This window comes from Rhinopithecus roxellana, chromosome 9, assembly GCF_007565055.1.
Source record: "Rhinopithecus roxellana isolate Shanxi Qingling chromosome 9, ASM756505v1, whole genome shotgun sequence".
Classification (NCBI taxonomy): Eukaryota; Metazoa; Chordata; class Mammalia; order Primates; family Cercopithecidae; genus Rhinopithecus; species Rhinopithecus roxellana.
This window is the reverse complement of record NC_044557.1, coordinates 43,922,549-43,940,223: the sequence shown is the minus strand read 5'-3', so window position 1 is coordinate 43,940,223 and position 17,675 is coordinate 43,922,549.

Sequence of the window (17,675 nt, the reverse complement as noted above, 5' to 3'; positions counted from 1 at the left end):
AGGAGGTGGAGGTTGCAGTGAGCCAAGATCACGCCACTGCACTCCAGTCTGGGCGACAAGAATGAAACTCCATTAAAAAAAAAAAAAAAAAAAAAGAACAAAAACAGAAATAAACAAACAAAAAAGAAAGTGGATGAAAAATCAGAAAGCATGTAGAAGATGTCAAAAACTCTGTCATGGCCGGGCGCAGTGGCTCATGCCTGTAATCTCAGCACTTTGGGAGGCTGAGGCAGGTGGATCATGAGATCAGGAGTTCGAGACCAGTCTGTCAACATGGTGAAACCCCATCTCTACTAAGATACAAAAAATTAGCCAGGCATGGTGGCGGGTGCCTGTAACCCCAGCTACTCGGGAGGCTGAGGCAGGAGAATCGCTTGAACCCGGGAGGCAAAGGTTGCAGTGAGCCAAGATCACTCCATTGCACTCCAGCCTGGGTGACAGGGCAAGACTCCTCTCAAAAACAAAGAAACAAACAAAAACAAAACCTCTGTCAATCACTCAGTTTACATTTATAGAATATTTCACCCAACAATAGCATAATATGTATTCCTTTCATGTTTACGTAAGATATTCACCAGGATACAATATATTTTCAGCCGTAAAACAAGTATCAATAAATTAAAAGAATTGACATTATAGTGATTTCAGATCAAAAGATAATTGTATTTAAAGGGGAAACTAAAAAAAATTATCCAAAAAACCCCCAAATACTTAGAAGTTAAGCAACACCTTTTTAAATATCCCAAAAGGAGGCCAGGCACAGTGCCTCACGCCTGTAATCCCAGCACTTTGAGAGTCCAAGGTGGTTGGATCACTTGAGGTCAGGAGTTCAAGACCAGCCTGACCAATATGGTGAAACCCTGTCTCTACTAATACAAAAATTAGCCAGGTGTCATGGTGGCCACCTGTAATCCCAGCTGCTCAGGAGGCTGCAGCATGAGAATCACTCGAACCTACGAGGCGGAGGTTGCAGTGAGCCAAGATTGCACCACTGCACTCTAGCCTGGGTGACTAGCAAGACTGTCTCACAAAAAAAAAAAAAAAAAAAAAAAAACCACCCAAGAAGAAATCCTGAGGGAAATTGGGAAATATTTTAACCTGAATGAAAATGAAAATACAACGTATCAAAATTTGTGACATAAAGCTAATGCAGTGATTAGAGGTAAATTATTACTTTCCTCCTCTACAGATTTTCCTGTTGTGAACATTTCACATAAATGAAATCATATATGCAGTCTTTTGTGACTAGCCTCTCAGCATTTAGCAGAATGTTTTCAAGGATCATTCATACTGTAGCATGTATAAGTGCTTCATTTCTTTTTATGGCTGCTACTGTTTGAGTGTAGCAAAGGGCTCCATCCTCATGAATTGATTAATGATAATTACAAAAGGGCTTATGCCTGCAAGTGCTATCTCTTGCCCTCTCATGCTCTCTCGCCCTTCTGCCTTTTGCCAGGGGATGACGCAGCACAAAGGCCCTTGCCAGATGTGAGCCCCTTAATACTGGATGTCCCAATCTTCAGAACTGTGAGAAATGAATTTATTTTCTTTGTGAATTGCCCAATCTGTGGTATTCTGTTTAGCAACACAAAGCAAACTAAGACAATGTCCAAACAATATTCCATTGTATGAACATACCCAAAGTTGTTTATCCATGTATTAGTTGAACAATTTGGGTTGTTTCCACCCTTTGGCTATTATGAATATTGCTGCTATGAACATTCATGTACAAGTTTTTGTGTGGGCACATGTTTTCATTTCTCTAGGAGTGGAATTTGTGGATCATATGGTAACTCTATGTTAAAGTTTTTTTGTTTTTTTTTTGAAACTGAGTCTTGCTCTGTTGCCCAGGCTGGAGTGCAATGGCATGATCTCGGCTCACTGCAAACTCCACCTCCCGAGTTCAAGCGATTCTCCTGCCTCAGCCTCCCAAGTAGCTGGGATTACAGGCATGTGCCACCACGTCTGACTGATTTTTGTATTTTTAGTAGAGACAGGGTTTCACCACGTTGACCAGGCTAGTCTCGAACTTCTGACCTCAGGTGATCCGCCCACCTCAGCCTCCCAAAGTGCTGGGATTACAGGCGTGAGCCACTACGCCTGGCCTATGTTAAAATTTTTTTTTTTTTTTTTTTTTTTTTGAGACGGAGTCTTGCTCTGCCGCCCAGGCTGGAGTGCAGTGGCCGGCTCTCAGCTCACTGCAAGCTCCGCCTCCCGGGTTCACGCCATTCTCCTGTCTCAGCCTCCCGAGTAGCTGGGACTACAGGCGCCCGCCTCGTCGCCCGGCTAGTTTTTTGTATTTTTTAGTAGAGACGGGGTTTCATCGTATTAGCCAGGATGGTCTCGATCTCCTGACCTCATGATCCGCCCGTCTCGGCCTCCCAAAGTGCTGGGATTACAGGCTTGAGCCACCGCGCCCGGCCGTTAAAATTTTTGAGGAACTACTAGATTATTTTCCAAAGTGGTGTCACCACTTTACATTCTCACCAGGAATATATGAGGGTTCTGATTCCTCCATATCCTCACCAACACTTGTTATTATTAATCTTTTTGATTATAGCCTTCCTGGTGTGTGTGTAATTGTATTTCATTGTGGTTTTGATTTGCATTCCCTAATGTCTAATGACATCAAACATTTTTCATGTGTTTATTGGCTATTTTGGCATCTTCTTTGGAAAAATGTCTATTAAGATATTTTACATTTGTAAATTATCCAACCCGTTTGTAAACTGTGTTGTCTTTTTATTATTACTATATGAATTTAAAAAAAAACAGTTCTGCTGGTTGTGGTGGCTCACACCTGTAAACCCAGCACTTTGGGAGGCCGAGGTGGGAAGATCACTTGAAGTCAGGAGTTTGAGAACAGCCTGGCCAACATGGTGAAACACTGTCTCTACTGAAAACACAAAAAAATTAGCCGAGTGCTGTGGCACATGCCAGTAATCCTAGCTACTTGGGAGGCTGAGGCATGAGAATCACTTGAACCTTGGAGGCAGAGCTTGCAGTGAGCTGAGATCGCACCACTGCACTCCAGCCTGGGTGACAGAGCAAGACTCTGTCTCAAAAAAAAAAAAAAGTTCTACAAGTCCCTTATTAGACATATGATTTGCAAAAATATTCTCCCATTCTCTGAGTCTTCACTTTCTTGATAGTGTTTTCTGAGCACAAAATATTTTCATTTTGATGAAGTCCTATTTATCTATTTTTTTCTTTTGTTGCTTATGTTTTTGGTGTCATATCTGAGAAAACATTGCCAAATCCAAGGTTGTGAAGATTTAGTCATATGTTTTCTTGTAAGAGTTTTATAGTTTTGGCTTTTTTACTTTTTATTTTTATTTATTTATTTATTAAACTTTTATTTTAGGTTCGGGAGTACATGTGAAGGTTTGTTACGTAGGTGAATTCGTGTCATGGGGGTTTGTTGTGCAGATTATTTCAACACCCAGGTATTAAGCCCAGGACCCAATAGTTATCTTTTCTGCTCCTCTCTCTCCTCCCACCCTCCACCCTCAAGTAGACCCCAGTGTCTATTGTTTCCTTCTTTGTGTTTATGGGTTCTCATCATTTAGCTCCCACTAATAAGTGAGACCATGAGTTAATTGCTTTTTAGTTCCTGTGTTAGTTTGCTAAGGATAACAGCCTCCAGCTCCATCCATGTTCTTGCAAAAGACATGATCTGTTCTTTTTCTTTTTTCTTTTTTTTTGAGATGGAGTCTCGCTCTGTCGACCAAGTTGGAGTGCAGTGGTGCAATCTTGGCTCGCTGCAACCTCCGTCACCCCAATTCAAGTGATTCTCCTGCCTCAGCGTCCTGAGTAGCTGGGGCTACATGCGTGTGCCACCATGCCAGGCTAACTTTTTTTTTTTTTTTGAGACAGAATCTTGCTCTGTTGCCCAGGCTGGAGGGCAATGGCATGATCTTGGCTCACTGCAACCTCCACCTCCTGGGTTCAAGCCATTATCCTGCCTCAGTGTCCCAGGTAACTGGGACTACAGGTGCGCCACCATGCCCAGCTAATTTTTTTTTTTTTTTTGTATTTTTAGTAGATATGGGGCTTCACCATGCTAGCCAGGCTGATCTCAAACTCCTGACCTCGTGGTCTGCCCACCTCGGCCTCCCAAAGTGTTGGGATTACAGGTGTGAGCCACCTCTCCCGGCCCATCTCGTTCTATTTTATGGCTGCATATTTTTTATTATTTTTTAATTTTTATTTATTTATTTATTTTTGGGATGGAATCTTGCTCTGTCACCTAGGCTGGAGTGCAGTGGTGCAGTCTTGGCTCACTGCAAGCTGCACCTCCCAGGTTCATGCCATTCTCCTGCCTCAGCCTCCAGAGTAGCTGGGACTACAGGCATCCACCACCACGCCTGGCTAATTTTTTGTATTTTTAGTAGAGATGGGGTTTTACCGTGTTAGCCAGGATGGTCTCGATCTCCTGACCTCGTGATCTGCCCGCCTTGGCCTCCCAAAGTGCTGGGATTACAGGCGTGAGCCACTGTGCCCAGCCTATTTTTAAAATTTTTATTAGAGACAAGGTCTCGCTTTTTCGACCAGGCTGGTCTCAGACCCCTGGCCTCAAGGGATCCTCCTGCCTCAGCCTTCCATTCTGCTGGGATTGATTGCAGGAGTGAGCCACTGTGCCCAGCCAATTTTAGCTTTTACATTTAGGTCTTTGATCTGTTTTAAGTTAATTTTTATATACCATGTGACATGGGAGTACAACTTCATTCTTTTGCATCTGGATATCTAGTTGTTCCAAACCCATTTATTAAAAAAAATTCTTTCCCCCATTGTATAGTCTTTGCGCTGTTGTTAAAAAGTCAGTTGACCACAGATTCATGGGTTTATTTCCAGAGTGTCAACTGTATTCCATTGAACTATATGTCCAGCCGTAGGATAAATGCACCTGATAGTAATAACAAGCACAACCTTTCAATGAGCCTGTATAGCAGATGCACCTGAATGTGTGTTCTGAGCTAGGGAATTCAGGAATAGTCAACCTGGAGGTTTGTTCCTTCTCTGTGAGTAACATCTGCATCTCCAGCCAGTCCCGTGGAACACGGGCCATACAGGGGCTTGAGGCCCTGAGTTATGGGTTAAATGAAGGTTGCCAAGTGGTGATTGTTAAGGGTAGGGTATTGAGTGCAAATGCTGTATAAATTACAAAGTGCTTTTTGCAAGTGGTTGTGGTTTTCCTGCCCAACCCACTGCCACTGGATTCTCTCCCCCATATGTAATCCCTCTAATAAAACACCATGTCTCATTTGCTGGCTCTGGGACTCTCTTTGGCCTTTTGAACCTGGTGCCTTCCCAACTGAGGTTAATAAGGGTTCACCACAATATCATCCATATGTCAGTACCACACTGTCTTGATTATTGTTGCTTTGTAGTAGGTTTTAAAATTGAAGTGTGGGCCTTCCAACTTGGTTCTTCTTTTTCAAGATTGTTTCATTATTTTTAATTCAAAGCATTTTTTTAACCTTCTTTATACCAGGAAATATATGAAGGGAACAAGACAAGAATGGTCAGTCAGGAAGGAGATGCACTTAAAAAAATTAACAATGTGGTGGAGATTCTGATAGGGGAACTATTGATGTTTATAACAACATCACAAGGGGATTTAGCCAAATCTGGGAATTGTAAAACTATGACTGAAGAGACAAGACTGAGAGCTGCTGGGCACAGTGACTCATGACTGTAATCCCGGCACTCGGGGAGGCTGAGGTGGGCAGATCACTTGAGGTCAAGAATTTGAGACCATCCTGGCCAATATGGTGAAACCCTGTCTCTACTAACAATACAAAAATTAGCTAGGCGTGGTGGTGCCTGTAATCCCAGCTACTTGGGAGGTGGAAGCAGGAGAATCATTTGAACTTGAGAGGCAGAGGTTGCAGTGAGCTGAGATCGTGTCACTCCATCTCAAAAACAGACAAACAAACAACAACAACAACAAAATGCTGAGAGCTGGGAGAAGGAATAATATAACCAAAAGAAGAGGAGAATATACCACACACCACACTCCAAGTAGGGGGACTAGCTTTCTTGAATCGTGGAGGTGAGGTATGGCTGTAACAAGGGAGAACAGGGTTCAGAAAAGCTTTAGCAGAGAATGCAAGACGAGAGTGGTAAAAGTTCAGTCTGAAGAAGGAGAAGCAGAGATCTGCTTTTTTTTTTTTTTTTGAGACAGAGTCTTGCTCTGTTGCCCAGGCTGGAGCACAGTGGTGCCATCTCAGCTCACTGCAACCTCCGCCTCCAGGAGTCAAGCAATTTTCCTGCCTCAGCCTCTGAGTAGCTGGGATTAGAGGCATGTGCCACCATGCCCGGCTAATATTTGTATTTTTAGTAGATGCGGGGATTCACCATGTTGGTCAGGCTGATCTCGAACTCCTGACCTCGTGATCCACCTGCCTCAGCCTCCCAAAGTGCTGAGATGACAGGCGTGATCCACTGCGCCCAGTCAAGAGACCTGCTTTTTATCGCAAGGATGATGAAGAATCACTTTCAACATTTAAAGAATGATGGGGAGACATAATCATTTTACATTTAGAAGGCTTGCTCTGGCTGTAGAGTGGAAAATGGCTAGAAAGGTGGAATCCTGAAGGAAGGGACACAATTAGGGGTCTTTTGAAGGAAAAGATGATGCAACTTGAACTGTGATGGTGGCAGGAGCATAGAGAGGAGTGGAAAGACTGTGAGACACTTCCTAGGGAGTGTTTACAGGACTTGATTATTCCCCAGAGGTGAGAGGGAAGGGAGAGAGGAATGGAAGCTGGCTCCTAATTTGTCATGATATGAAACGTTGAGCATGTTGTAGCTTTTGAATAAATGTAAGCCCCAGATTAACAAAATTAAAATGGGAAAGTGGAATCTTTTCTATTTTCCAAAAATCTCCCAGGAAACAAAATTATGCCTGTAACTTGTGTGGTCTTTAGCTATTGTGTTTTTTTTTTTTTTTTTTTTTTAAACCACTTTGAGTGATCCTTATAAATACACAAATGCCGGTGCAAACAGGGAACATGAAAACCAAGTGAGAGGTTGTGACTGTAGGCACTCCAAGGCAACCCAGATGGTGTTCCTGACAATAGAACAGTTTCTCTCCATCTACTGTCGTCTCCCACCTAGGCTACTAGGACAGCTTCCCAAGCAGTCTTCCAACTTTCAGTCTTGTCTTTTCCGATCATCCCCTCCATCACTGCAGTGCAACCACAATAGTTTTTCAAAAAGGCGTATCTCAGACTGTCATCCCCTTTACATAAAACTCTCCAATTGCTTCCTATTGCCATCAGGACAAAGTTTAGACCCTCAACATAGTTGTTTCTGCATAATCTGGCATCTGCCTGCCTGCTTGATCTCTTGCTACTCTCTACCTTACATGGTGCTCCAGCCACACTGAACTGCCCTCCGTTTCTCTAACAATCTGCGCTCGCTCTCTCACCTCTTAGTTCTCTTTTACTGCATCCATCTTTCTTTGCCTACTATTACCCCTGCTTGTGTTTCAGGTGCTGCCTTAGACATCACTTCCTCTGGAAAGCTTCCCTGACCTTTCTGATCTGGGTTAGGGACCTCCTTTTGTGTAGCATCCTTGTATGCCTTGTGTCAATCAATTTGATGGGGTCTAGCTTTCTTGTGGTCTGGTTTGGTCTAGGGGTAGATTTTAGACTTTCAGAAAGAGTGAATGGACTGTGTTTCTGTAACCGAGTATCCCCATTTTTCTACGAGATAATTTAATTATTTTATTATTTTCTCTTCTCTTCCTTTTCCCCCTGTTCCCTGTATCCTACTTAGCCTGTTAGAAATGCAAATATAACCTTTTACCTCCTCTCACCAGACATTCCCTACAGGGCAAGGTCATCTAACTGTGTGCTCTAAGAGGGATCTCTCCTGGAGAGCTGACAATCAATTTGCAAAGTAAAGCATGCCCCTAGGGAACTCTCATCTCCAGGGGGTCACCTTGGAAGTCACACCCAGCCCACTTGACCACTTTTACAACTTGCTTCTGCCAGGAAGGCGCCAACTCAACTGCCTAGTAGATACTGCCTGGAAGCAGGGGCATCCCGCTCTTGCTCATTTCCTCCCCTCCCTTATAAAAACATCCACTCTCTACTCTAAAGGTGAAGTGGCACATTTAAAGGCAGGACACTTTATGTCCCTTTCCCCAAGCTAGTTTGGGAATAAAATCACTTTTTGGAACAGACTTCACTCGTGTTAATTGAACTCTATATGTGGCAAGTAACTAACCTGCTTTTCAGTTACATGTTCTTCAAATAGCCCTGGAGGGCTATGGATTCTCTTATGTGTTGGGTGATACAAAGCTGCTATCTAGCAACTGGCCAGTTATGTGCTCCACAGTGATTCTAGTTTGCCAAGAGATGATTAGTCTGAAGACAGAGTTACGTACTTTTGTGACGGCTGAGGAAATGAATAGGGAATCAGATCTTACGAGAAGGCCGACCCATGTCCACTGGAGGGAGCAATGGACAACCAATCTCCAGAGCTCCCATATGAAGTTCTACTCTGTATTTCCAGCCTGGGATTTTCTTTTTTTTTTCCATAGCCTGTGACATAGAAGGCAAACCTGGACAATCTTCTTCTTCTCCTCCTCCTCCTCCTTCTTCCTCTTCTTCTTCCTCTTCCTCTTCTTCTTTTTTCTTCTTCTTTTTTTTTTTTTGAGACAGAATCACACTCTTGCCCAGGCTGGAGTGCAGTGGTGTGATCTCGACTCACCACAACCTCCACCTCCAGGGCTCAAGCAATTCTCGTGCCTCAGTCTCCTGAGTAGCTGGGATTACAGTGACATTACAGGCACACACCACCACAGCAGGCTAATTTTTTTTTTTTTTTTAATAGAGATGGGGTTTCACCATGTTGGCCAGGCTGGTCTCAAAGTCCTGACCTCATGTGATCCACCTGCCTCAGCCTCCCAAAGTGCTGGGATTACAGGTGTGAGCTACCACACCTGGCCTAGCCCAGACAACTTTTTTTTTTTTTTTTTTTTTTTTTTTTTTTTTTTTTGAGACAGAGTTTTGCTCTTGTTGCCCAGGCTGGAGTGCAATGGCGTGATCTTGGCTCACTGCAACCTCTGCCTCCCAGGTTCAAGCGATTCTTCTGCCTCAGCCTCCCGAGTAGCTGGAATTACAGGCATGTGCCACCACACCCAGCTAATTTTGTATTTTTAGTAGAGACAGGGTTTCTCCATATTGGTCAGGCTGGTCTGAAACTCCTAACCTCAGGTGATCCACCCACCTCAGCCTTGGGATTACAGGTATGAGTCACCGTGCCTGGCTTTTTTTTTTTTTTAAGACAGAGTTTTGCTCTTGTCACTCAAGCTGTAGTGCAATGGTGTGATCTCGGCTGACTGCAACCACCACCTCCCAGGTTCAAGTGATTCTTCTTACTCAGCCTCCCCAGTAGATGGGATTACAGGTACCTGCCACCATACCCGGCTAATTTTTGTATTTTTAGTAGAGACGGGGTTTCACCGTGTTGGCCAGGTTGGTCTCAAGCTCCCGGCCTTAGGTGATCTGCCCTCCTCGGCCTTCCAAAGTGCTGGGATTGCACACGTGAGCCACTACTCCTGGCCCCTGGACAATTTTTAAAGCAGCTATATCCAAACTTCCTTGTGAACAACAAATGGTTTTTAGTAAATCATTCATAAAATAACCCACATCGAATAGCTCTACTTCCTGCCATTTTCTTTCAACATAAAATTTCTGCAAAGTAAACTCCAAGGTAGATAAATGAGGAAAACTATTACATAAAATGGTTATTTATTTATTTATTTATGTCCTGTTAATTTTTTTGTAGAGATGGGGCTTCGCCATATTGCCCAGGCTAATCTCAAACTCCTGGACTCAAGTGATCCGCCTGCCTCAGCCTCCTAAACTGCTGGAATTACAGGCGTGATTCACTGAGCCCGGCCTTGAAGTGGTTATTTGTACACCAGTAAAAAGTCAGCCAATTGTTTATCAAAAGCAATAAACATGGAGAAAAGTGAAAGGAAGAACAATTGAGCTCTAATGCTTCTTTCTGGTAATATTTACCCAGCGGGCCAGTTATCTCTCTGGGCCACTGCCATTTGGAGAAATTATTTGTAATGAAAGAACCCCTACCCTTCTGATCTTTTTAGAAGATAAGCGTACATCACTCAAACTCATATCAACCAACACATAGCTGGTTTAAAAAATAAATGAGGAGAAAGGAAAGGAGGAAGAAAACACATTTCTTCTATAACTTGCTGGAAACCCTTAGGATCTCCTCAAAGAGTTCACCCCTTTGATCCCAAATCTCATAATAATAGTGCTGTTCAGGTTCTGTACAAACCTCAAGGAATGGTGCTCCCACTTGAGCACATGCAGTGTAACCTAAACAGATTCCCAAACCCAAAGTCAAAAGCCCAGGCCAGGAAAATGCAAACCTCAAAAATTCCAATAAACTGTGTTCTCCCTGTGATAGCAAAGGGTATAACAATGCCTGTGATGGAAGAAACACATTTGAGAAAGTCCTGCTGCTTCCTCGCTTCCTTGTACACACACACGCACACACACACACACACACACACTCACTTTCTTTCTAAGGGGCAATGTTTTGAAGACAAGTCTGGACTGGGCTGGGCAAAGAGCTGGAAAGTACAACAAGATCCTGGAGGAGTGACTCAGCATGAGGATAGGACACAGGGCTGGTGGACTGGCCTCTGAACTTCCACATAGAGGGGAAAACAGATTGTTGGTTCAAGGTCTTAGAGAGGGGCCTCTTGGAACAAATACATTTGACTGGCAAGCTTGAGTGCAGGGAAAAGATTTTTCAAGTGCATCTGAAAGCCAGTTCGATGAGAATCTTTTTTTGGTTTTTGAGACAGAGTTTCACTCCGTTGCCCAGGCTGGAGTGCAATGGCGTGATCTTGGTTCACTGCAGCCTCTGCCTCCCAGGTTCAAGCGATTCTCCTGCCTCAGCCTCCCGAGTAGCTGGGATTACAGGCATGTGCCACCACACTCAGCTAATATTTTGTATGTTTAGTAGAGATGGGGTTTCATCATTTTGGCCAGACTGGTCTCTAACTCCTGACCTCAAATCATCTACCAGTCTCAGCCTTCTAAAGTCCTGGGATTACAGGTATGAGCCACCGTGCCTGGCCTTTCAATGAAGAGAATCTTTAACAGACTGTGACATGGAGAAGGACTACTGTAGCCTGCAGAGGAGTTGGCATAAATAGCATTAGCCACATTGACAGTAGGACAGGGGTATGAGCCACGTGGCTTGAGGCTGCCAGGGTTTCAGCAGGCAGCTACACCAAGCCTCCTGCTTAAATATTAATAGTACCAACAATAGCACAGTGATTCCAGAGCAATGAGCTGCTGGGGCAGCTGTTGTGATATAGCCCTGTTCAGGGGTACTTGCCTGAGTTCCAGCCCCACTGAGAAGGCAAGCTACTTCCAGGACATTGTTGGGACACATTAGAAGGACTTTACAACTTATTTCCATATGTGTCAGGGAGAAACAACGTGCTGAAGGATGATTCTCAAAGGCGGAACTTCACAAACTTTTAAACATCTTGGCACATATTAAATAGCACATTTAGATAAACTGAAGTTTCTGCTCATAGCCAGAGATAGCCATCTTGGGAGCTCAGGCTGGTCCAAGCTCCACTTGATTACCCGAGGGCTGAGGGATTCAATATGGAGAGCAGGGCAACCCACGTGGGCACATCAGTTAGAAAGCTGTGCTTAATGAACCCAGCAAATTCTTTGTGGGGAGACAAATATAAAAAAATCAAGGACATTTTCAGGAAAGCATAGATTCTAAAATTTGTTTTACATTTTTTTTTTTTTGGAAACTCTATTTACCTTGGAGGTAATTTTTTAAAAAAAGAGATGAGTAAACAATTTTTACAGATCAGTCTTAGCCATGTCCCTGTATCTCAAGAACTTTCCAGAGTGGAGCCATGGCTAAAGGTTAGAAAGTGAGAGGGGGCCTCTCCTCCCTGAAACCTGCCCTTCTAGACCATTCTCAGTAGTCAGATGGAGAGTCTGTCAGATGGAAAGAACCACCTAGCATGAGAACAATGGGCCCATCAAATATCCTTTTAGTGATGACCTTCACTGTAGCCAGCTTCTCCCAAGCCTCCAAGGTAAGGAAAGAGAGCTGGAAGTATTAGCATCTAAGAGAATCCTGTGATTCTGCAAGTCAAGGAGGAGAATCATTCACAAAAGGCTAGAAATAACTGGTTTAGAAGTGGTGCCAAGAAGAACTTGGGTGCTAAACTTTTCCTGCTCCCCGTCCTCTCAGAGCCTCTGAGAAGGTTCAGTGCCACCTGCTTCCTGACCAGTGTCAAATCCGGGCCATCACAGTCCCTGAACAGACCCTCCTCTCTGCTATCGCCACCCTCTGTCTTGTGGCCTGATATTGACATTTTTGCCTAAAATCCAACCAGAGTCCTTGGACTTTCTGACAAGCAAAATTTTAATATAAATACTAGATAGTATAACATGTCAATAACCAATAGTTTTCAAGCAGATGAGGTATGCTGTCCTCACCATGGAACTTATGGTCCTGAAGAGGCTTTACCCTTGAGTTGCAAAATCTCCTTAGAGGAAATTCTTCTGAAAGAGCCTTGTAACTGCCCTGGGACATCTGTTTTCACAGGAGGCCAAGGGAGCAGGTGCATGAGCAGCTGAGAGGCGATTTCTTGTTTATAATGTAAACCCTCCCTGGTTCGCACTCCTCCAGACCCAGATTCTGGCTGAATAGCAAAAGGGTGAGTCATCAAAGAGGGATAAATTAAAAACAAAGGGGAAATGAAGCAATATAATGGAGCAAAAAGAGATAAAATCAATACAACCAAAAATATCTAAAATGGAACCCATAGGAGCCTAAAAAGATAACAGATTAGGATGGCTAAAGTCAATATTTCTCAATTCAACTTTAAGAATTACAAAATGAGATATGTTGGAAGGCAAGTTTCCAATGTCTAATAACATTTAGAACACTCATACATTTTGATCAAGAAATATACTTCTTAGAATTTATTAATATATACCCATGTAAGAGACACAGAAGTATATTATTAATAAGATGAATGTACAGCCAGGCATGGTGGCTGAGGCAGGAGGATCACTTGAGTCCAGGAGTTTTGAGATCAGCCTAGGCAACATGACGAAACCCCCATCTCTACAAAAAAATACAGAGTTTTTTTTTTTGTTTGTTTGTTTTGTTTTGTTTTTGTAGAGATGGAAGTCTTACTATGTTGCCCAGGCTGTTCTTGTTTAGAAATGGTGCCAAGAACTTGGGTGCTAAACTTATACTGTTTCCCCTCCCTTCAGAGCCTCTGAGAAGGTTCAACGCCACCTGCTTCCTGACCAGTGTCAAATCCAGGCCATTACAGTCCCTGAACAGTCCCAGGGACTGTTATGATATCCATTTAGTTTCCTTCAATCAGTTTCTGTTTCTCAGACTTTCTTTGTTTCTTATTAACGTGCCATTTTTATGCCAGGCACGGTGGCTCATGCCTGTAATCCCAGCACTTTGGGAGGCCGAGGCAGATGTATCACCTGAGGTCACGAGTTCGACAGCAGCCTGGCCAACATGGTAAAACCCCATCTCTACTAAAAACACAAAAATTAGCCAGGTATGGTGGTGCTACTTGGGAGGCTGAGACAGGAGAATCGCTTGAACCGGGAGGCAGAGGTTGCAGTGAGCTGAGATCGTGCCAATGCACTCTAGCCTGGGTGACAGAGCAAGACTCCATCTCAAAAAACAAAAAACAGAAACAAACAAACACAAATACTTGTCATTTTTAAAGAGTACAGGCTACTAACCATTTAATTGTCCCTTAGTTTGGGTAAGTCTGATGTTTCTTCAAGATGTATGCTTTTTTATTGCAAGGAATACCATAGAAGTAATGATGTGGTTTTCTCATTACATTACATCAGGGCTTGTGCTTCATTATGGATGACAACTTTTTTTTTTTTTGAGACAGGGTCTTACTCTGTTGCCCAGGCTAGAGTGCAGTGGTACAATCATGTCTCACTGCAGCCTCAACCTTCCTGGGCTCACCTGACCCTCCCATGTCAGCCTCCCAAGTAGCTGGGACTATAGGCGCACACCACCACACCTGGATAATTTTTGTATTTTTTGCAGAGATGAGATTTCTCCATGTTGCCCAGACTGGCCTCAAACTCCTGGTCTTAAGCAATCTGCCTGCCTTGGCCTCCAAAAGTGCTAGGATTACAGGCATGAGCCACCATATCTAGCCCCAATGATAATATTCATCACTTGGTTAATGTGTTCACCAAGTTTCTCCACTATAAAATTAATTAATGAGTACATTGTGTTCACTGATTAATAGTTAATTAGTACTTTGTAGTAACATGCCTCAATACTTTTACTATAAGGTAGAACATTCTCCCCATTTATTCACTCATTTTAAAATTTATATCACTGTGTGTTCACATACACTTATTTTACTCTGAGGTTCAATCTGTAACACTTTTTTTTTTGAGATGGTGTCTCACACTGTCACCTAGGCTGGAGTGCAATGGCACAATCTTGACTCACTGCAACCTCCACCTCTTGGGTTCAAGCAATTCTCCTGCCTCGGCCTCCCGAGTATCTGGGATTACAGGTGCATACCACCACACCCAGCTAATCTTTTGTATTTTTAGTAGAGACGGGGTTTCACTATGTTGGCCAGGCTGGTCTCGAACTCCTGATCTTGTGATCTGCCCGCCTCAGCATCTCACAGTGCTGGGATTACAGGCGTAAGCCACCGTGCCCGGCCTCAATCTGTAACTATTATTACAAATAGTTAAATATTGTCCAAATTGTCACAGATTTGGCCAGTGGAAGTTTCTGCAAATTGACTCCTATGTCTTTTTGACATGTACCCTTAAACCTTTTTGTTTTCCTTTTAGACACAGGGTCTTGCTATGTTGCCCAGGCTGGAATGCAGTGGTTATTCACAGATACCATGCTACTACTAATCAGCAAGGACATTTTGATCTGGTCTATTTCTAGTCTGAGCCAGTCCACCCCTTCTTATGTAACCTGGTGGTCATCTGCTCCCAAGAGATCACCATATTAATGTCAAACAGCACAATCACCTGATTGGCATAGTGCACTACAACTCAGAACTCCTGGACTCAGTCATCCTCCTGCCTTAGTCTCCTGAGTAGTTGGAACTACAGGCACACACCACCACACCTGGCACCCTTCAGTCTTTGAGCTCTTCCTTACTTTCTGGCAAAACAAGATATGCCCAGCTCATTTCATGTGTTCCCTGTCACAGCCATAGAGACAGCCATTTTTCCAAGGAACACTGGTTCTTTTTATGTGACAATGGTATTTAGAAACCAAGATCTGGATGATAGGTGTGTTCACTACTACCAGTGTGTCATTCCATCTACGAACACTTTAAGAGGACCCTGAGTGACAATTGGTTTTACTGTTACATTTCTTCATTTTGCTCAGTGACACCTCCAAGATTGCTCTCTATGCCAGATAGCTTCTATTTGCCCCACCATATCCAGTTTCCAGCCTTCTCTGTGTTGCTCTCTGCCCAGGAACCTGAATAGTATGGACCATAATGATCAGTTGCCAAGTCCACTGTCATTCTGATTGGATTCAGCCAGTGTAGAGTCTCAGTAACAAAAAAAGAAGAAAGAAGAGAGGAAAGTCGGGGTATTTATCGGTTGCCTCCTTCCCCACCAGGTATCTTTGAATTGGCTGTGTCCCTCGTCTGGAAGCCCTCATTTTTCTCAGGACCTCTAACTCTGCAATGTTCTCTTCTCCCTGTCCCTAGTAACTGCTCCCCAAACCCTACTTCAGGTAGTAGTCTCCATGATTCTCCTGAATTCAAACCTTTGTAAATAAACCCTCCTCAAATGATCTGAGTTAAAATGGCCATCTGTTTCTATTGGGATGCAGACACCCTCTGGGTAAAAACATGAATGCTCCAAAGTTGCTTTCCCTGTTTTCCAAGATATGTGGTGGCCAGTGATTAAAAAAAACAAGACTTCTTGTGAAGCTGCAACTCTGGTATGAAAGCCTTCCTTTTTCAGGGCAAGGGTTGGCAAACTTTTTCTGTAAGGTTGCCAGACAGTAAATGGTTTGGGCTTTGAGAGCTGTGTAGTCTCTGTTGCAGCTTCTCTACTCTGCCATTGTAGCGCAAAAGCAATGACAGAAAACAGGTAAACAAATGGGCTTGCTCCTGACATACAAGGACCACTCCTAAGGTGTTCTAATTCACTAAAATGTTTGTTGTAGGATTTTGTTAGATATTGTTTATACAATCAAGGAGCATATAATTTGTAAGCTTTATTTTACAGTTTGGGAAACTGAAAATTATTGAGGTCAATGGTTTGCCCTATGTCTTATAACCATGCAGTGGAAGTAGCAGTAATACTCAGATACTAAATTATTTGTTCCCATTACCATGAATAATTTCTCTGAACAAGATATTGTGAAGGTAATATTATTCTGGAGAACAGTTGATAGAACAGAGATTTTTGAGGCTAAGAGGGTCTAAGGGTTTGTTGGAAATAATACCATCTATTGGTAGGCTTAGTTCTAGACAGGACATACCATTATATAGTTGTGTATATTATAACAGTATGACCAGAGGATAGAGTGTGACATTTTGATTGTCTCCCTAACTAGGTTCTTTGCTATCACCGAGCTACTAAATCAAATAATTCTGAAGGCTGCTCTACCTTTAAACTTTCCAGTTCTAGTTATAATTAAATAGTTTGATTGGGCTTTCTGTCTTGCTACTGAAAGCATTCTAATAGACAGCCAGAGCTTCCTGCTGTTTATTGATCAAGAAGACAAAAGAAAATATTCAGCAACCAGACGCCACTGAGTACATAATACCATAGATATAGGCTTATTTTATCCTGATTTTTCTTTCTGAAATGCTATAAGCTTTTCAGCTTAAAAGCTTATAGCAAAAGTGAAAGTGTTTGTTTTGCATATTCAGGAAAACTCATTAAATACTTTTAGTTACTCAGATATTATTTAACTTGTAATATACTTGAGTATATGTGTTGCATGAAAACAATTCATAACTTAGAGTGAAAGCAGGATATATAAAATTATGTTGAAATATCTTTAAATGAATTTTATAGTCTCCCATTAATTTGTCAATCTAGGCAGTCATGAACTATTTATTGAATGTCCACTAAGTGCAAGCTAGAACCAGTGGAATTAGAGCAGGCAAAGTGTGCAATCCAAACACAGGAAGAAGCAGTGGAGCTTCAGTATGGTCATTTTATGACCATTTTATCACCTTCTTTTTAAAAAACTAGTATCTATTGGTGAAATGCTAATTTGTTATTTATAAAATGAATTTGGGAAGGGGATGGTTGACAGTTGTCACAGTCTATTTTGTGCTGCTATAACAGGATAATTTATAAAGAACAGACATTTATTCTTACAGTTCTGGAGGCTGGAAAGTCCAAAATCAAGGCATTTGGTCTGGTGGGGGCCTTCTTGCTATATCCTCACACAGAGGGCAGAAGGGCAAGCTAGCCACATGCCGCATGAAGCCTCTTTTTAAACGACCTTAAATCCATTAAAGATGGAGCAGCTCTTATGGCCTAATCACCTCCTAGAGGTCCCACTTCTTAATATTACCACATTGGCAACACCTAAATTTTGGAGGGCAAAGCAAACCGCCCCTCCCC